The sequence below is a fragment of the Rattus rattus genome, chromosome 7 (genome assembly GCF_011064425.1).
Source record: "Rattus rattus isolate New Zealand chromosome 7, Rrattus_CSIRO_v1, whole genome shotgun sequence".
In the NCBI taxonomy this organism is placed as follows: domain Eukaryota; kingdom Metazoa; phylum Chordata; class Mammalia; order Rodentia; family Muridae; genus Rattus; species Rattus rattus.
The window spans coordinates 29,999,483-30,021,136 of record NC_046160.1 but is presented as its reverse complement, the minus strand read 5'-3'; positions in this window follow the sequence as shown (position 1 = coordinate 30,021,136).

Below are 21,654 nucleotides of genomic sequence, written 5' to 3'. Positions count from 1 at the left end.
TGAAATGCTGGAGTTGGGATATCAGCAACTGCTCCAGTAGTGGATGATAAGCTATCAGTTACTACAAATGTGTGCACTGTGTTTTTGCCTTCTACTTCCAGCACTATTTGCATTGCGTATGTAAATAAAGAAGTCTTCCTGGCTGTATTATTTTGACTACTTGGCTTTGTAGAGCTAGTCATGTATCCCTTAGGAACTTCTGAGGTTCTGACAGGCTCCCGAGTTTTATGAGGAATATTCTATCCTGGACAAACCGGTAGTTTCTACATAAAAGGATTTGTTCTTAGAAGAGTGCCAGTTCTTGCAGGCTTACTACTTCCATGCTTATCTCCATGGCCCATGTCCTCTACAGCTGTATAGCTGATAGGTTTGGGGATATGACATACAAGGTGACCTATATCTGCAGGTGCTATTCCTTTGTGGGTTCTTGGTATATCCTTACTTGTTGTCAAACTATCCATCTCTCATCAAAGCAGTTTCTCTTCACGAACATTCATGATCTGTGAGGTATTATGGATCACTACATTTCTAAAACCTAAGAGGCTTGGATATTCAGCAACTGGAGTACATTCTTGGCCAATGCATATTTTCCAGTAGTTATATATTGAGTTGTATATGCTTTGGTCTATTCTAAACTTTTCTTTTGTCAATAGTCTTTATGTACATGTGTTCATGGTATCTCACTGTCTGGTCATTTTCTGATGACTCAGTGCCCTCTTGCCAGATGTATCTGGTACTCTCTAGAAGCACCTGCAGCAATGTTGTTTTCTTCCCATTTGCATTGCTTCTTCTTGTGTTAAAGAGACAGACAGTAACAATTGGTCTGCTGAGACTAATTGTTATATTTTCTTTGTTAATATTTTTATTGGATTATTTTAACTTAAATTTCAAATGTTATCCCTTTTCCAGGTTTCCCATCCATAAACTCCCTATACTATTGCCCCTCTACCTTCTTCTGTGAGGGTGGATCCCCCAGCTATCCATGCACACCTTCCAGCCTCCCCGCCCTGACATTCCCCTTCACTGGGAAGTCCAGCCTTGGCAGATCCAAGGGCTTCTACCCCTGTTGATGTCCAACATGGCCACCCTCTGCTAAATATGCAGCTGGAGCTATTGGTCTGTCCATGTGTACTCTATGGATGGCGGGAGCTCTGGTTGGTTGGCATTAGTGTTCTTATGGGGTTGCACACCCCATCAGCTCCTTTAGTCCTTTCTCTAACTCATCTATGGGGACCCTTTCTCAGTTCAGTGATTGACTGTGAGCATTTGCCTCTGTATTTGTCATGCTCTGGCAGAGCCTCTCAGGAAATAGCTATATTAGGCTCCTATCAGCATATACTTCTTGACATTAGCAATATGGTCTGGGTTTAGTCACTTTATGTATATGGGCTGGATCCCACGATGGGGCAGGCTCAGAATATCCATTCCTTCAATCTCTGCTTCAAACTTTTTCTCCATATCTCCTCCTATGAATACTTTTGTTCCACCTAAGAAAGACTGAAGCATAAACACGTTAGTTGTCATTCTTCATGATCTTCATGTGGTTTGGAAATTCTGTTTTGGATAATCCAAGCTTTTGATCTATTATCCACATATCAGTAAGTGCATACCATGTATTTTTTTTATTGAGTTACCTCACTCAGGATGATATTTTCTAGTTCCATCCATGTGCCTAAGAATTTCATGAAGTCATTGTTTTAATAGGTGAGTAGTACTCCATTGTGTAAATGTACCACATTTTCTGTACAACATTCTTCTGTTGAAGGACATCTGGGTTCTTTCCAGCTTCTAGCTATTATAAATGAGGCTGCTATGAACATAGTGGAGCATGTGTCCTTGTTATAGGTTGGAGCATCATTTGGATGTATGCCCAGGAGTGGTATAGCTGGGTCTTCAGGTAGTGGAAATTTATGAGGAAATGCTAGACTGCTTTCCAGAATGGTTGTACCAGCTTGCATTCCCACCAACAATGGAGGAGTGTTCTTATTTTTCCATGTCCTCACCAACATCCACTCTTACCTGAATTTTTGATCTTAGCCATTCTGACTGGTGTGAGGTGGAATCTCAGTGTTGTTTTGACTTGCATTTTCCTGATAACTAAGGATGTTGAACACTTCTCTAGGTACTTCTCAGCCACTCAGTATTCCTGAGCTGAGAATTTTTGTTTAGTTCTGTTCCCAAATTTTAATGGGGGTATTTGATAAGTCATAGTCTAACTTCTTGAGTTCTTTGTATATATTGAATATTAGCCCTCTATCAGATTTAGGATGGGTAAAGAGATGTTGCCAATCTGTTGGTTGCTATTTTGTCCTAATGACAGTGTCCTTTGCCTTACAGAAGCTTTGCAATTTTATGAGGTCCCATTTGTCACTTCTTAATCTTAGAGCATAAGCCATTCAGGAAAATTTATCTCTATGACTTTGTGTTCGAGGCTCTTTCCCACTTTCTCTCCTTTTAGTTTCAGTGTATCTGGTTTTGTGTAGAGGTCCTTGATCCACTTGGACATAAGCTTTATACTGGGTGATAAGAATGGATCAATCTGCATTTTTCTACATGCTGACCTCCAGTTGAACCAGAACCATTTTTTGAAAATGCTCTTTTTTTCCACTGGATGATTTTAGCTCCTTTGTCAAAAATCAAGTGACCATAGGTGTGTGGGTTCATTTCTGGGTCTTCAATTCTATTCCATTGATCTACCAATTGCCTCTGTGCCAATATCATGCAGGGTTTTTGTTGTTGTTGTTGTTGTTGTTATTGTTGTTGGGTTTTTTGGGGTTTTTTTTGTTTTGTTTTGTTTTGTTTTTTTACCACAATTGCTCTGTAATGCACCTTGAGGTCAGGGATGGTAATTTCCCCAGAAGTTCTTTTTTGTTGAGAATAGTTTGCTCAACCCTGAGGTTTTTTTTTTTTCTTTTCCAAATGAATTTGTGAATTGCTCTTTCTATTTCCTTAAAGAATTTAGTTGGAATTTTGATGGAGATTGAAAATGTAGATTAATTTCGGCAAGGCGGCTATTTTTACTATATTAATCCTGCCAATCCATGAACATGGGGGATCTTTCCATCTTCTGACATCTTCAACTTCTTTCTTCAGAGACTCAAGGTTGTTGTCATACAGATTTTCACTTGCTTGGATACATTCACACCAAGGTATTTCATATTATTTATGGCTATTGTGAAGGCTGTCATTTCCCTAAATACTTTCTAAGCCTGTTTAACTTTTGAGTAGAGGAAGGCTATTGATTTTTTTGTGTTAATTTTAGATCCAGCCACATTGCTGAAGTTGTTTTTCAGCTATAGTAATTCTCTGGTGTAATTCTTTGGGCTCACTTAAGTATATTATCATATCATCTCTAAATAGTGATATTTTGACTTCTTACTTTCCAATTGGTATCCCTTTGAACTCTTTTGTTTGTCTAATTTCTCGGATAGGATTTTACATACTATATTGAATAGGTAGAGAGAAAGTGGGCAACCCTGTCTCTAGTCCCTGATTTTAGTGAGATTGCTTCAAGTTTCTCTCCATTTAGTTTGATTTTGGTTATTGGTTTGCTATATATTGCTTTTACTATGTTTACGTATGGGCATTGAATTCCTGATCTTTCCAAGACTTTTAACATGAAGGGGTATTAAATTTTGTCAAATGCTTTCTCAGCATCTAATGAAATGTTTATGTGTGTTATTTTTCCTTTGAGTTTGTTTATATAGTGGATTACATTGATGGATTTCCATATATTGGACAATCCCTGCATCCTTGGGATGAAGTTTACTTGATCATGATGGATGCTAAATTTGATGTATTCTAGGATTTGATTTGTAATAATTTTATTGAGTATTTTTGCATCAATATTCATGAAGAAAATTGATCTGAAGTTCACTTATTTGTAGGGTCTTTGTGTGGTTTAGGTATAAGCATAATTATGCTTTATAGAAGGAATTGGGTAGCATTCCTTCTGTTTCTATTTTGTGGAAAAGTTTTGAAGAGTATTGGTCTTAGGTTTTCTTTGGAGGTCTAACAAAATTCTGCACTAAACACATCTGGTACTGGGCTTTCTGGTTGGGACACTTTCAGTGACTGTGTCTTTTTCTTTAGGGGTCATGGGACAGTTTAGATGGTTTTTCTGATACTGATTTAACTTTGGAAACTCATATCAGTCTGGAAAATTGTCCATTTCCTCCAGACTTTCCAGTTTTGTTGATCATAGGCTTTTGTACTAGGATTTGATAATGTTTTGAATTTCCTCGGTTTCTGTTGTTATTTCCTCCTTTTCAATTCTGATTTTGTTAATTTGGATACACTTTCTGGGTCCTCTGGTTAGTCTGGCTAAAGGTTTATCTATCTTGTTGATTTTCTCAAAGAACCAGCTTCTGGAGTTGTTGATTCTTTGTATAGATCTTTTTGCTTCTACTTGCTTGATTTCAGCCCTGACTTTGATTATTTCCGGCCTTCTACTCCTCTTGAATGTATTTGCTTCTTTTGCTTCAAGAGATTTTAGGTGTGTTGTCAAGCTGGTAGTGTATGCTCTCTCCAGATTCTTTTTGGAGGCTCTCAGAGCTATGAGTTTTCCTCTTAGCACTGCTTTCATTGTGTCCCATAACTTTGAGTATGTTGTGCCTTCATTTTCATCAAATTCTAAAAAGTCTTTGTTTCTTTTCTTTATTTCTTCCTTGACCAAGTTATCATTGTGTAGAACCTTTTTCGGCTTCCATGTGTATGTGGGCTTTCTGTTGTTTTTGTTCTTATTGAAGACCAACCTTAGTCAGAGTGATGTGATAGAATGAATGGGATTCTTTCTATCTCCTTGTATCTATTGAGGCCTGTATTTTGATGAATTATATGGTCAATTTTTGAAAAGGTACCATGAAGTGCTGAGAAGAAAGTATATTCTTTTTTTAAATGAAATGTTCTATAGATGTCTGTTAAATCCATTTGGTTCATAACTTCTGGTAGTTTCACTGTGCCTCTATTTAGTTTCTCTTCCCATTATCTGTCCATTGATGAAAGTGGTGTATTAAAGTCTTCTACTACTATTGTAAGTATTGGGTGTATATGTGGTACAATGTATGCTTTGAGCTATAGTAAAGTTTCTTTTAGGAATGTGGGTGCCTTTGCATTTGGAACATTGATGTTCAGAATTGAGAGTTAATCGTGGTAAATTTTTCCGTTGATACTTAAAATGTCTTTCCTTATCTGTTTTTGATAACTTATGGTTGAAAGTTGAATTTATTTGATATTAGATATTATTTGTTTCTTGGTACCATTTGCTTGGAAAATTTTCTCAGCCTTTTACTCTTAGGTAGTGTCTGTCTTTGTCACTGAGGCATGTTTCCTGTATGCAGCAAAATGCTGGGTCTAGTTTATGTACTCAGTCTGTTAGTCTATGTCTTTTTATGAGGAATTGAGTCCATTGATGTTAAGAGATATTAAGGAATAATGATTGTTTCTTGTTATTTTTGTTGCTAGATGTGGAATTACAACAAAGGTTGCTCACATAACAAAAAACAAAAAACAACACAAACAAACAAAAAAACAAAGAAAGCCCACATACACATGGAAGTTGAACAACACTCTTTTCAATGATAACTTGGTCAAGGAAGAAATAAAGAAAAGAATCAAAGACTCTTAGAATTTGATGAAAATGAAGGCACAACATACCCCAAGTTATGAGACACAATGAAAGCAGTGCTAAGAGGAAATCTCATAGCTCTGAGTGCCTCCAAAAAGAAACTGGAGAGAGCATACACTACCAGCTTGACAGCACACCTAAAAGCTCTAGAACAAAAAGAAGCAAACACACCCAAGAGGAGTAGAAAAAGGCAGGAAATAATCAAAGTCAGGGCTGAAATCAACCAAGTAGAAACAAAAGAATTATATAAAGAATCGATAAAACCAGAAGCTGGTTCTTTAAGAAAATCAACAAGAGAGATAATCCCTTAGCCAGAGGAACCAGGGGGCATGGAGAGAGTATGCAAATAACAAAATCAGAAATGAAAAGGGGGAAATAACAAAAGAAATTTAGGAAATTAAAAAATCATCAGATCCTATTACAAAAGCCTATAGTCAACAAAATGGTAAAACCCAGATGAAATGGAAAATGTTCTAGACAGATACCAATTACCAAAGATAAATCAGCATCAGATAAACCATCTAAACAGCCCCATAACTCCTAAAGAAATAGAAGCAGTTATTAAAAGTCTCTCAACCAAAAACAGCCCAGGACCAGATAGGTTTAGTGCAGAATTCTGTCAGAGCATCATAGAAGATCTAATACCAATACTCTCCAAACTATCCCACAAAATAAAAACAAAAGGATTACTACCCAATTTCTTCTATGAAGCCACAATTACATTTATTCCTAAACTATACAAAGACCCTATATAGAAAGAAAACTTCAGACCAATTTTCCTCATGAATGTCAACACAAAAATATTCAATAATATTCCTGCAAACCAAATCCAACAACACATCAAAACGATCATCTATCATGATCAAGTAGGCTTCATCCCAGGGATGCAGGGATGATTTAACATAAGGAAATCCATCAATGTAGTCCACTATATAAATAAACTCAAAGAAAGAAACTACATGACCATCTCATTAGATGCTGAGAAAGCATTTTACAAGATTCAACATCCCTTCGTGATAAAAGTCTTGGAAAGATATGGAATACAAGGCCCATACATAAACATAGTAAAAGCAATATACAGCAAACCATTAACCAAAATCAAAGTAAATGGAGAGAAACTTGAAGCAATCCCACTAAATCAGGGACTAGACAAGGATGCCCACTCTCTCCCACTTATGCAATACAGTACATGAAGTCCTAGCCAGTGCAATCAGACAACAAAAGGAAATCAAAAGAGATACAAATTGGAAAGAAAGAAGTCAAAATAAAATTATTTGCAGATGATATGATAGTAACTTAAGTGACCCCAAAAGTTCCACTAGAGAACTACCAAGACTGATAAACAATTTCAGCAAAGTGCCTGGATATAAAATTAACTCAAACAAATCAGTAGTCTTACTCCACTCAAAGGATAAAGAGACTGAGAAAAAAATTAGGGAAAGGACCCCATTCACAATAGCCACAAATAATGTAAAATACCTCAGTGTGACTCTATTCAAGTAAGTGAAAGTTCTGTATGACAAAAACTTCAAGTCTCTAAAGAAAGAAATTGAAGAAGATCTCAGAAGATGAAAAATCTCCCATGCTCATGGATTGGCAGGATTAATATTGTAAAAATGGCCATCTTGCCAAAAGCAATGTACAGACTCATGGAATCCCTACCAAAATTCCAACTCAATTCTTTATAGAGTTAGAAAAAGCAATTTGCAAATTCATTTGGAATAACAAAAAAACCCAGGATAGTGAAAACCATTCTCAACAATAAAAGAATTTCTAGGGGAATCACCATCCCTGCCCTCAAGCTGTATTGCAGAGCAATAGTGATAAAAACTGTATGATATTAGTACAGAGATAGGCAGGTAGATCAAGGGAATAGAATTGGAGACCCAGAAATGAACCCACACAGCTACGGTCACCTGATCTTTGACAAGGAGATAAAATCATCTAGTAGAAAAAAGATAGCATTTCTTAACCAATGGTGCTGGTTCAACTGGCAGTCACCATGTAGAAAAATGCAGATCTATCCTTTCTTTTCACCTTGTACATAGCTCAGGTCCATGTGGATCAAGGACCTCCACATAAAACCAGATACACTCAAACTAATAGAAAGAAGAGTGAGTAAGAGTCTCGAACATATGAGCACTGGGGAAATTTTCCTAAACAGAACACTTATGCTCTAATATCAAGAATTAACAAATAGGACCTCATAAAACTGTGAACCTCCTGTATGGCAAATAACATTGTCATTAGGACAAAACAGCAAGCAACAGATTGGGAAAAGATCTTTACCAATCCTATATCTGATCATATCCAACATATACAAAGAACTCAAGAAGTTAGAATATGGAGAATCAAGTAACCCTATTGAAATTTTGGAACAGAACTAAACAAAGAATTCTCAACTGAGGAGTATCAAATGCCAGAGAAGCACCTAAAGAAATATTCAACATCCTTAGCCATCAGGGAAATGCATATCAAAACAACCCTGAGATTCCACCTCACACTAGTTAGAATGGCTAAGACTAAAAACTCAAGTCCCAACAGATGCAGGCGAGGATATGGAGAAAGAGGAACACTCCTCCATTGTTGGTGGGATTGCAAGGTGGTACAACCACTCTGGAAAACAGTCTGAAGTTTCCTCAGAAAATTAGACATAGTACTACCTGAAGACCCAACTATACCAATCCTGGGCATATACCCAAATGATGCTCTAACATACAACAGGGACATGTGCTCCACTATGTTTATAGCAGCCTTATTTATCATAGCCAGAAGCTGGAAAGAACCCAGATGCCCTTCAACAGAGGAATGTGGTGCAGAAAATGCAGTACATTTATACAATGGAGTATTACCCAGCTATTAAAAACAATGACTTAATGAAATTCATAGGCAAATGGATCATCCTGAATGAGGTAACACAGTCACACAAAAAAACCACACACACACACACACACACACACACACACACACACACACACACATTGTATGTACTCATTGATAAGTAGATAATAGGCCAAAAGCTCAGATTACCCAAGATACAATTCACAGACCACATGAAGCTCAAGAAGAAGGATAACCAAAGTGCAGATGCTTCAGTCCTTCTTAGAATGGGGAACAAACATATTTATAGGAGAAGTTATGGAGGTGAAGTTTGGAGCAGAGACTTAAGAAATGGTCATTCAGACACTGTCCCTGTGGGATCCAGCCCATATACATACAGCCACGAAACCCAGACAATATTGCTGATGCCAAGAAGTACATGATGACAGGAGCCTGATATAGCTGTCTCCTGAGAGGCTCTGCCAGAGCATGACAAATACAGAGGCAAATGCTCACAGCCAACCTTTGAGCAGAGAACGGGATTCCCCTTGGAGGAGTTAGAGAAAGGGTTGAAGGAGCTGAAGGGCTTTGCAACCACATAATAACAACAATTCCAACCAACCAGAGTTCCCAGGGACTAAATCACCATCCAAAGAGTACTCATGGAAAGACCCATGGCTTGAGGTGCATATGTAGGAGAGGATGGCCTTGTAGGGCACCAAAGGTAGGAGAAGCCCTTGGTCCTGCCAAGGCTGGACCCCTCAGTGTAGGGGAATCTCAGGGTAGGAAAGCGAGAAGGGGAGAGTGTTTGGGGAAAAAGGAATAACATTTAAAATGTAGAACAATTTAATAAATATATTAATGAAGAGAATAAAATATGTGGAATTATGTTTGTGTGGCTATCTTCTTTAGGGTTTGTTGCAAGAAGATTATTTTCTTGCTTTGTCTAGGGTGTAGTTTCCCTTCTTGAGTTAGAGTTTTCCATCTATTATCTTTTAGGATGTATTTCTGGAAAGATATTGTGTAAATTTACTTTTGTCATGGAATATCTTGGCTTCTCCGTCTATGTTAATTGAGAGTTTTGCTGGATACAGTAACCTGGGTTGTCTTTAGTGTTCTCTCGGGTCTGTATGACATCTGTCCTCTGCCTCTGAAGTGCTAGGCCTAAAGGCATGAGTCACTCTGTATGACTTCTAGTTTCATTTTTAATTCACATAATTAACTGTGCTTTTCTCATTCTCACTTCCTTTTACACTCTCTGCTCTTCATTTTTTCAAGGTATCATATCTACTTGTTGGTATTGCTAAAATGTTATTTTTAAGCTGCTGTTTCTACATACATCCTCAAGAACAAGTCAGGAAGCCAAATCTCTCTGAGAGCCTCAGAGTGGAGAATTAAAGGAAGAAAAGAATTTTCATGCAATTATTTAAGAATCTAGAAAACTGAACTTCTAGAAAGTCCAGCTTTTTAAAGGCACTAGCTCAGGTACAAACGACGAAGCCTGCCGCATCCAGAGACAAGAATGCAGTTGTCATGGCAGCGACTGGAGAAGTAAATAGAAAACCAGAGCTTTGTGGTTAGGTGTACCACCAGGCTTTCCATCACGGGCCTAGAGATGCTGCTGATCTGGAGAAGCACAGAGGGAGTAAATAACAAAGGATGGTGGGGATAGGCAGTTAGGATCCCTTGGAACGTATCAGTGATCTGCCTTCTGCATGACAGCAATGACCTTGCAGCTGATCTTGCAGCTCTGCTCTGCATGTATCAAGTGTATTGTTGTTCTGATGTAACAGATCTCATCTGAAGGCATGGAGAGAATGGAATTCTGGGAAACTGTGACGTGTAATCAGGTTGATCCATCAGCTGCCCGCTGCGCTAGCCATTTACTAGATAACTCTTTTTCCATCTCAACTACTTCAATGAATTATTTTGTCCCAAAATTGAACCTTTTACAGTGACTGCATTATATAAACGTCATTTGTTTTTGTCCTCCAAAGGAAGTTGCCTTCCTTATAAAACATAGTAAAATCATTTGTTTCTATTTTCAGAATTAATTTGTCTTATTCACCTGTTACCTTTGTGTATGTTTGCTGTGTGTCGGTTAAGCATATTTTATATTTCTCTTATTATTTCAATTTCAAGACCTTTGCTTTCATCCTTCCCCAGACTTTAATAGGTAGACATCTGGCTTTGATTTTCTCCTACGATTACTTTTAAGATTTTTCAAAAACAATCTTAAACATATATCTATCAGTCTAGCAATGCCCAGATAAAACATGGAGTTGTAATTGGAAAAGCATTAAGTATAAGAATAATCAGACCTCAATTTAAACCCTTGCTGCTGGTAGCCACGCAATTATTGGATCTGTTTCTTACTTACATTGAGAGTTTTGCGGTCTATTTGTAATGCAGGGATAGAGCCTCAAATTATTGATACCAGGTTGAATACCAGCCTACCAGCCACCTGCCAGGCTGTGCATCCTTGCCATATTATCTAATGTTTGCAGACTATCCTCTAGAGGAAGCATCACCATTTGGATTTGAAAGTTCAGTCAATTGTGGTTCACGAAAGACAAATGACTTCTCGGGGTCATAGACCTATTAAGGATTAGGATGAGATTCAGTTTCTTCTGACCTCAAATAATCATCTTCGTCATCAAAGAAAGGCTGTAAAGAGTGGGCTAGGCTTTCATACAAATCCTTAAACCAGGTTTCAGAAAAGAATCATCGTATGTGTGTGTGTGTACAGTAAATCCTCTACAGTAATATTTGTTGCTGCCATTTTTACTTCTCTGTTCTTAAAACATATGTAACATTGTGCTATGCCTTCTTCCCCTTCCCTGTTCCCCGTGTTTTCACTATGCCATGGCCCCAACCCTTTGGTAACCGGGTTACGTCAAATACCACCTCTTTTAAAGCAGAAAGGGCTTGAATCATGGCGAGGACTTGATTATTCTTAACTGATAGACAGAGAGTGGAAAGCGTATTGTCCCCAACAACATCCCATACTGCTGTAGCTTAAAACTTGACAGTCCTCAAAGGCCCACGTGCTGTGGCTTTTGCTCTCAGTCAGGAGTGCTACTGCAGTTTCCTTTATCAGGTAGGGTTCAGTGGGAGGAATTTTTATCATTAGTGTGTGCTCTTTAAGGACGTATTGTAGCTCCAGTCTCTTACTACTACTTTTTTGACTTCCTGTCTGACATGACACAATCAGTCCTTCATCACAGGGTCCGGTCATAATGGATTGTGTTTCCCCAAGGCCAAATTACCATACACAGAAATGAATAATTATCTAGCATTTAGGGACCCTGACAGAAAGCTAACCCACATGAGCAAGCCGCAGGCGACATTTTTCTGGACAGATTCATGGAATTACTGTTATGGAACTGATTCTCATCTCCGGACAAGCTTTACGTGTTGATACTCAATGTTTGTGTAGTTGTGAGTTTTCGTCTCCTGGGACTCCATAAGAATTTTAAAGAAAATTTGAAAATCCAATTTTGTCTTAGTCCCAAGATGCTTGGCATTAAAAGGGGGGGGGGCAGCCCAGTTTAATGTGTTAAGTCAAGAATTTTCAAACTAATAAAGTTAGAATTTTGTTTGTCACTTTTAAAGAGGAAAAATGTTGATAATATAATGCAGGAAGAAAGAAACTAATGCCACATGTACTTGGGTTTGGAGACAGGCTTTACTAATGGATACATCAGTATCCATTCACCTTGGATACATGGTTCCTCTTTCCCAGTCTCACATTATTCAGCTGTTGAGTGGGTCCCATTCCTACATTGTCAGACATAATGAGGATAAAAAGCCACAAGCATATTGCAAATGACAGATGAATGAGAGTTACCATGGAGGTGAGATACACCCTTCTGTCACTAAAGTCCCACGAAATGTTTGCCATTCCTGGTAACAACCAAAATTGACCAGCGGAGGCAAACTAACCTCAAGGGCCACTCCTGGGCCAGGAACATGTCTTTAATGGGGATGCATAAATTACGAACTACTTAGTTGATTTACACTTTTTGCAGCTGAAGAAAAATATTTACCGGGAAGATGAAATTGAATTAAAACAATCAGATTAAGAGGATCCTGGAGGTTGGCCCTCAGCTCAGCAAAGGATAAGGTCCTTTGTCTGAAGGGCAAATGCATGCCAGCAGCCTGACTAATTTAGCAGTAACATGAGGAGGTGTGGCTTGAACCCTGCACAGGGGACCAAAATGTTGAAAAAAAAATGTTCTTACATGGTGTTCACAGAACGGCTCTGGGGCAGCTCCCTTTGCTCATACATACCCTCATAGATAAGGAATGTGAAGCTTGAGGGTAACAGCGCGTGCTTACACATCCACCATGTAGGAAGTTCGAGCTTCCATAACAGGCAGTGACATCTCATAAATAAATAAGTCATTTCCCAAGGTGAAGTTGTAAGTCAGCCATTTATAACACAGAGCAGATTTTCTTATAAGTGAAATTGTATATTCAGTGATCAGCCTCCCAGGTTGGCCACACAAGGATTTTTAATCCAGAAATGGTAATGTGATGTGCCTCACACAAACAATACCCAGTTCAAGAAAGTGTCATTCTGCACCCCGACTTCTTGTTTCCCTGCTGGAATTTGAGGCAGTCCATAGAAAGTCACATTACATCTTCATCTGAACTATTAAGTGTTCTATTACTTGCCATATAGACAATTGTTAAATGATCACGGGTTTCTACTATTGATCTTCCAGCACCTTCTAAGAGAACATATTCTGGTTTCAACTCCTTAACTATGAGCATCAAAAAATCTGCTTAACTAAATTTACTGAATGTGTTTTAAAACTTAATATTTAAAAAGCTGTTCATGGTTCTGGACAAAAGAAAATTACTGTACAGAATGGGGAGAGTAGCAATCCAGGCTCCTTAGAGACTCACAACTCAGAGTGCTTTGGAAGATGACAAGTTAAAGATGCCTTCTGAATACTGTGTCATCAGCTGTTACTAACCCTCAGTTCTTCCCCTGGCAAACATTTGAGTTTTATCACCCGAATTAGAATTCTGAGACCAGTGTTAAAATATTAGTTTGTAGACTGTCACTTTACTCAATTCTCTGTAAGGAGCATTTAATAATCAGCCATGCTCAGCCTGAATGAGCCACATGTATCTGAAGAATAGCTACATATGTGATATATGATGAAAACCAAATAGTGAATATATATGTATATATATATATATATATATATATATATATATATATATATATATATGTTTTTCCAGAGAAGGTTTCCTCTGCGTAGCCATCCTGGAACTCACTCCATAGACCAGGTTGGCTTTGAATTCAGAGATCCATTTGCCCAGTTCTTTGCAATATTTTTATAACTTCATTGTACAATTCTTGATCATGAATATTTAAGTGAAGATGTTATATTTCAAGGTGAATACATTGAATATAACTTGTAGACATTGTAGACATTGTATATTATTCATAAAAGAGAATAGTAGCCCAATGTATAAACATTCAACTTTATTCTGAAATTATTATTATTACCACTATTATATAGAATTATAATAATAATAGTTACTACTGGAGTTAGATCATAGACATAAACTGACTGTTCTGAGAATTTAATCATTTTACCTAACCAAGTTCTGTGAAAATTTTGTTTAATTTTCTGTAAGGAAAAGTTATAACTGTCAAACTATAACTATGACACTAAGGACAGTAGTTTCGCATTGGCATGACTCCCCAGGAGACTTCTTTACTGAGAAGTTTGGGTTTTGTTTGTCCTTGGTCATGGAAGGATCTCTCTATTTCACACTCCTGTTTTATAATTCTCGGTGTTTCTCTCTCACTCAAACCCCAAAGGAAGCTTGTTTATTCCCCTGCAGTCTTTATTATTCTGAAAATGCATCTTTTAAAAAATCCCTTTTTCATAGAATTCAAGTAAACTTGCATTATGGCCACAAAGCAGATGGCTCTGGTTAATAAAGACTGCATTGCCTGCTAATGGCATCTTGGAGCTTTGAGTCTTGTATTAGCAATGTGCATTCTGTGTTAGTAAAGCCAAAAGCATTTGAGAGGAAACCACTATGCAACACAGTTCCCAGCATGGACTACTGATGTGACTCAATAAGCTCTGGTCCCAACTTCATCTGTTGATGAAGCTTGTCAGAGACCATCAGTTTGCTCTGGTTTGTTTAATGACCACTCTCCATGGTAAAGTTCATGCTGCTTTCTGTGGCACCGAGATCCACTGACACCAAAGTGTTTGGTTTCATGTACTTGAACTTGAGTGACACAAATATTTCAGTGGTGAATCAGTCCTGGAAAGAGGAGGAGAGTAGGTAGGGAGTGTTTATAGAAGACATTTCATCACTGCTAGTCAAACATGTCTCACTGTTGGTTCAGGAGGCTCTGGTATTTTCCCTCTTTGGAGGGGATGCTGAGGAAGCCAATAGCTTCCAGCATGGAGCTCTGTTCTGAGAAAGAGCAATGGCCATTTGTACACAGGCAACCCCAGGACTAGTTGCTTTGGAATGTTGAAAATGCCAGGGAAATGATTGTATGTTTTTCCTCTGGGGGAGGGGGTGACCAAAAAGCTGGATAAATTTAAAGACTAAAGCTTCTTCTCGGAACTGGAGCCATAGAAGGGAACTCTGCCTCTGCCTCATATCTATGAAAACGTCTTTATAGTTGAAAAACTCGGTGTGAAGGAAAAGATCATTTCTGACATCAGAATCTCAGGAACAATGGTCAGAAAACTTGGTTGAAAGATGAAAAGATGGATTCCTTTGGCACAGCTCATCACTTGGACCATAACCAAAGCATGTGTGGACCCAGCAAAGCAATTCATGAACCCTCACCCCTCAGATGAAAATGGGATAGCAGCAGTGCCCAAGACTTAGAACGTATGCAGTCCTTCTCGAGGTGTGGCATTAACAAGGAGGCCAAAGAAGACTGCCTTTAGGAAAAAAATCTAGCCAAGCCACACCAGGAAACACAAATCAAATCAAGTATTTTAAGAAAATAAACAAAGCTACTGAATCAAATATACATAGCAAGAAAATGGAAAAAGATTGCTTGAGGCCCAAGGTGTGAACATTAGGAAGCCATATATACGATGAGCCAGTCCAAAGGAACGGGAACCCTGCAGCTGTGTGGATCCTGAGGTAGGCTGTTCTCTCCAGGATTTCCCAGGAAAGGAGACTCCTGTGATTAGACGAGGCCAGCTAATTGTGCTGTATTGTCTTTTCTCCACTGTGAGCATGGCTCGGACCTATATATACATTGGAATCCTCCAGTATGGGCTATAGAGAGAGGCCCAAGCGTCTCAATCCTGTCTATCTACTGAATCGTTTGTATTGTGAACATTTATTATCAAGGCTTCCCAATTTGCTATGCAGGAACTCTAGACACTGTCTACATTATTATAGAATTTCTTATAGTCAGAAATTGGCCACACAAATATTTCATCTTCAAAAGCTCAGAATTGTGGAATCAAATCAGTTTAGTTCAACACTAAATTTAGCAGAATTTAAACTCTATTAGATACGATATAAAGTGGGCCCAAGTGAGGGTTGAGAATTGATTGTAGTGAAGAGAGTGAGAGTTCACTGCACACTAACTTCTAACAGGAAGTAGAGCCTCTGTGGAACTGAGTTCTGAATCTGGTTATGGCTGCTTTAATCTAACCACAGGGTTTTGAACTAATTACCCTTGCCACAATAAAATGTCCTTCACTAAGAATCACATACTGTCATGACTTTAGCATGTATGGGGGGGGTCAGTAAGACACATGTTTGCTATATGAAATCTGCTCAAATTTGTTATAAAACTTTTGTCAAGAATATTACCATATCTGATTACAAATTACTATTGGGACCAAATATCGAAAACTGTATGTTAAGAATAAGTATACTTTTATATTTCTCTGAAGCTTATTTGATTTTCTTGCTTTTTCTTTTATTTTTGTAAAAATTATTTTTATCTCATTTATTTTTCATTTTTTGTCACAATTTCAGATATGGATACATTCCATACTGACCATTCCTCCACCTCCCTCTTCCCCCCATCCTCCCCATACCACTCTCTTCTCCTCTCTCTCTCTCCTCCTCTCTCTCTCTCTCTCTCTCTCTCTCTCTCTCTCTCTCTCTCTCTCTCTCTCTCTAATTTACCAAGATCTGTAAGAGCCATCTGTGTGAGCACAGGTTTGCAGTTAACTGTTAGAACCTGGTAGACTCTGAAGACAGTGCAAAGCTAACGACAAACATCTTCCTATTTTTATTACTTTTAATGTTCTTAAGTCTCCTTATTACCCCACTCCTAGTCCTCACTCCCATAGTTCCTAATCCCATTCTTTATCTCTTGTCTTCAAGAAGATGCCCCTTCCCCACCAGGCCTTCCTACTCCCTGGGGCCTCATATCTCATCTTCTCCCACTATGGCCAGACCAGGCAGATCTCTGTTGTATATGAGTCCCAGGCCTCAGACCAGCTCTTGTATGCTGCCTGTTTGGTAGCTCAGTGTCTGAGAGATCTCAGGGGTCCACATTAGTGAGGCTCTGGTCTTCCTATGTGGTTGCTCTCCTCCTCAGCTTCTTCTAGCCTTTCCCTAATTCAACCACAGGGCTCCCCAACTTCAGTCCAATGGTTGGGTGTAAGTATCTACATCTGTCTCAGTCAGCTGTTTGCTGGGCCTCTCAGAGGACAGCCATGCTAGACTCCTGTCTGTAAGCACACCATAGCATCAGTAATAGAGTCAGTCCTTGGAGCTACCCCTTGAGATGGATCCCAAGAGAATTCTCTGTAGTCAATAATCCAGCAGAAAGCATCAGGCTTTGTAAGCCCCCTCCACCTTCATTGATAACTGTTAATGGGGTTGGCGTTGTGTGAGCCCAGGGTCTGTAACTACAGTTTGTGTGAGTCAATGATTACAGCAGTTGTTTCAAGTCCAGGGGATGCACTTGATGTAGCCCTTTACTCCTTTCACATTTACCTCTTCCTCTTCCACAGAATCACACAGGACTCAGACAGGGTAGGATAAGTGTGGGCTGGATGCACATCTGCTGCTTGTTTTCTGCATCTTGAGCAACCACATGCCATTCTTCACTGCTTGTTATAAGAGGGGCTTCTTTGATTAAATCTAGGAACAGCTTTTGTCTACAGAGAAAAGCATAGGTATTTAGTAGGCAGTTATGCTGTCAATTACCCATCAGAAATATGTTCCCTCCATGGGTTTACTACTTCTCCAAACCTAGTTGTTGGCTAAGCTTACAGCACAAGGCAATGGTCTTCCCTCACTATCATAGATCTTGAATACATTCAGAGGGCAGTTGGTTACCTTCACCACAGTCAAGCATCTATTGCACATGTGGGAATATCTTGTTTTCTATATAGTTTATATTCTATTCTGTTTAATCCTGAACCCTCCTTTCTCCAATCACCTTGACTCACTCCCCACCTAAACTTTTCCACCAATAGTGTTTGTCTCTTTACATATGCACTACTCTCATGCCCTCTCACAGGGATGCACCCTCTCCTTCTATCCCTTTCCCCCCTCTTCCATAAGCACTGAATGTTAGACACATTGTACTAAGGAGTTCCACCTAGGATATTCCCTTGACTTCCTTTTTATATATGTTCTACTCTTCTTGCCTCTCACAAGGTACCACCCTCCCCCTCCATTCCTTGCTTCCTTTCTTGCATAGGTACTCCATATTAGACACATTATACTACAGGTCTGCCACTAAAATACTTATATGAGGGAGAACATGTGGCTGGTGTTTGTCCTCATATAAGGCTTAGATGACCTTGCGTAGGAAATTTTTTTCCATGTCACTGAAAATGTCATAATGTACATTTTCTTAACAACTGAATAATATTCCACAGTGCAGAATTTTTAAAAGTAATTTTTTGAAACTTTCACTTAAGGTGTCTTGATCATATTCACTCCATATTCCCTCCCCAACTCCTCCAAGATCTACCTCCACCTCCCCACCCTCTCACAACTTCAGTTTTTCTTTTTAATACAAGCAAAAGATTTCAGTTTTCTTGGTTCATATACTCAAGGGTATGGAATAGGCTTGTTTTTAATTTTTAGGAAACCTTTGGAATGATTTCCACAGTGATTACACTATTTGATATTCTCACCAATAGTGTTTAAGGATTTTCTCCTCCTCACATCTGTACCACTATTTCCTATTAGTATTCTCAGTTACAACCATGTAGACCAGAGAGGTGTGGAAATTTAAAGGTTGCTGACTTGTTTTGGATGTTGCAACTGGAATGATGTTCATTCCTAAACCAGTCTTCAACCAATAATGTATGATGGTCAGCACTCTTCATTGTCTTCTTTTTAAGACCCTATTTTCTTTCCAAATATATTGAATTATGGTCATTATGGTCTCCAACTTAGGAAGTATGGCTAGGACAAAAGAAGCAAGGCTTTTCATAAACATATATTCCTAGATATTTGCAGAATCCATTCTAGAATGGCCATCCTTTGAGTATGCATCTCTTAGCTTTGGAGAGAAAAATCTGTTTCATGAAAATAAAGGTCACATAATTCTTACCTTGAACACAATGACCTTCTCTTGTTCTTATCTTTGGATGGGGTTAATTAAGAAAGAATAGAAACTAATTAATTAAGAAAGAATAGGAAACATAATAATCACTAGTATTTAAGTTGAATGTATTAATATAATTTTATATATGAAGAAGTGTATCAAGAACTAAGTATTGGTGAGTTTATACCAAGGTAATAGACTCATCTTGATATAGGAGAAAGTATTGAGGAAATAGTAGATTATTGACAAAGGAGTTGAGAGAAGATAGGAAAAGTATAGCATGAAACTGGAGTCAGTTAATAAAAATTCCTAAAGATATTTTGAAGAATATAAATATTTATATTCCATTCTGATCAACAAAGCTTTGAAGTAAATAGATCCACTACTGTTTTATCAGTAAAATGGAGGGTTTTTTAAATTTATGTGCCAGAAAAGGGATATTGGAGAAATGTATTGTGCTTACCAACAGTGTCAGGAAGAAGGGATTTGGGTCTCCTCCATACCTCCATAGCATGAAGGGAAAGAAGATGGCCAATGATATTAATCCAATAATTATTAGCGTTTCTGGGGAATGAGTCATGAAAAGCAGCTATACTATAAAGCTGGGAGATGGAAGGAAAACACCAGTTTCAATAGCAAAGAAATAAACTTTAGAATTTGAAATAGAAGAAGAACATCTAGAATACATTCTAGGGGACTCAACACCAATGAGGCAGTGCTTCAACCTCTACAATGAGTATAAGTGGAGGGATGAAACTGTGGCTTTAGACAAAGAAAGAGCCTCAAGAAATCAGGCACTGTGTGCTCAGAACACACAAATTTTAAGAAGAGAGAGAGAGAGAGAGAGAGAGAGAGAGAGAGAGAGATATTTTCAAGTTTCAAGTCGGCTATGTTAGCAAACAGGGTTATGCAGACCAAAAGCCTGGTAGAAAAGGCTCAAACATAATCAGCATTGGTTGCAATCACTGAGCTAATGTGGAACCCAACTAATCAAGGATCCTGAGGCATACAAGTCACAGAATTGCCAGAAAGATCTCTTCCTCATGGCATTTGACCAAAGCCATGTCAAGAAAACAATTTTAAAGGTCTCCCCTGAGTTACGTGGCAGTTCTAAAGTTTTTACCCAGAATGACTAATCCTGAGAACTTAAGGCAGGTGTCAGAAACTAAACTCTACACCCTAACCCCAAGAATACCTCTAGCTACAGGTAGGAAAACTCAAGATTCTAACCATGCAGGAGTGGATTCTGGGAAGAGCTATATGAGACTTACTAACATCCTATGTCTACTTGCTCATTTCTGTAATAAAATAGCCTGACAAAAGCAACTTAAGGAAGAAGAGGTTCTTTGGGCTCCAGTTCCAGAAGGATAACACTCTATGGTAGTGAGGAAGACATGGACAAGAATGAGAAAGGCATTGTGGCAGAAGAAGGGATTTGTCTGATCATACTGTGTATACACTCTGGAAAGCAAAACAGGAACAGGAAGTGAGCCTGAGTTTCAAACCCTTACCCTCACTCAGGACTTCCTTCACAAGGCTCCACCTCCTAAACAGTCTTCAACCTTCCCTAACAGCACCACCACCTGGACAGCAAGTGTTTAAACAGATGAATCAACAGGAGAGATTTCACATTCAAACCAGAGCATCCTAACAGAGAATAAACAGGGATAACTAAGTGGTCTATTCGAAAGCCAAAACAGAATATGAAAAGAGAATTTAATACAGAAACAGAAAAACCACGTTGAAATTTGAGAAATTAAATCAAATATAAAACAAGGTAGAAAGCCTCATCAATAGAATGGATCTAGTTAGACTATAATGTTTAAAAGGAAGATAGACAATAAGAAAATTCATACAAGAATAGAATATTAAGGTAGGAGCAAAATATGGCAAACTGAGAGAACAACTATATAAATCATGATCATAAAAATACAAAATATCAAAATTATACTCAATAAAGTCAGAGTATACAATTTTCTAAGTCAAGGAATGAGATGACCGTTTAGATACAGGAGACATTTAAAACACTGATAGGAGAATATAAGAACATGTACGAGAAATGGTGCATTTTAATATCTGAAAGATAGTAACTTCCAACCCACATTGCTCTATCCAAGAAACTATCCTTATTTGAAAAAGCAATAAAATTACTATAATAAACACAAAATAAAGAAAACCATCACCATTATCCAGTACTAAAGAAAATGCTTGAAGGATTCCTAGGCAATGGAATGAAAGATTAACACAAAGCACATAAGAACATTGCAAAAAAATAACTAAATGACAGGAATTAATGCATACATTACAATAATAACTTTGAATGTTGGTGGCATTAAATATCTAATATAAATATATAGGCTGGAGATCAGTTAAAAACAAAATGTTTTTACCTATATGTCATCTGTAAAAGAAATACAGACATCTCTGGAAAGTTTGAACAAAACTTTAGAGCAAAAAGACAGAAAATGGTATTTCCAAGAGAATGGGACTAGCAAGTATGCTGATGCAGTGCTACCAAGGGCTAAAACAGCAGATTTCAAACAAAAGTTGTCAAGGGAGATAAATAAATCTACTTCATACTGAATCAATCAAGAGGATATAGCAATGCTCAACATATACATAGCAGTCATTCTATACATATACACACTCAATTACACAAAGCAAA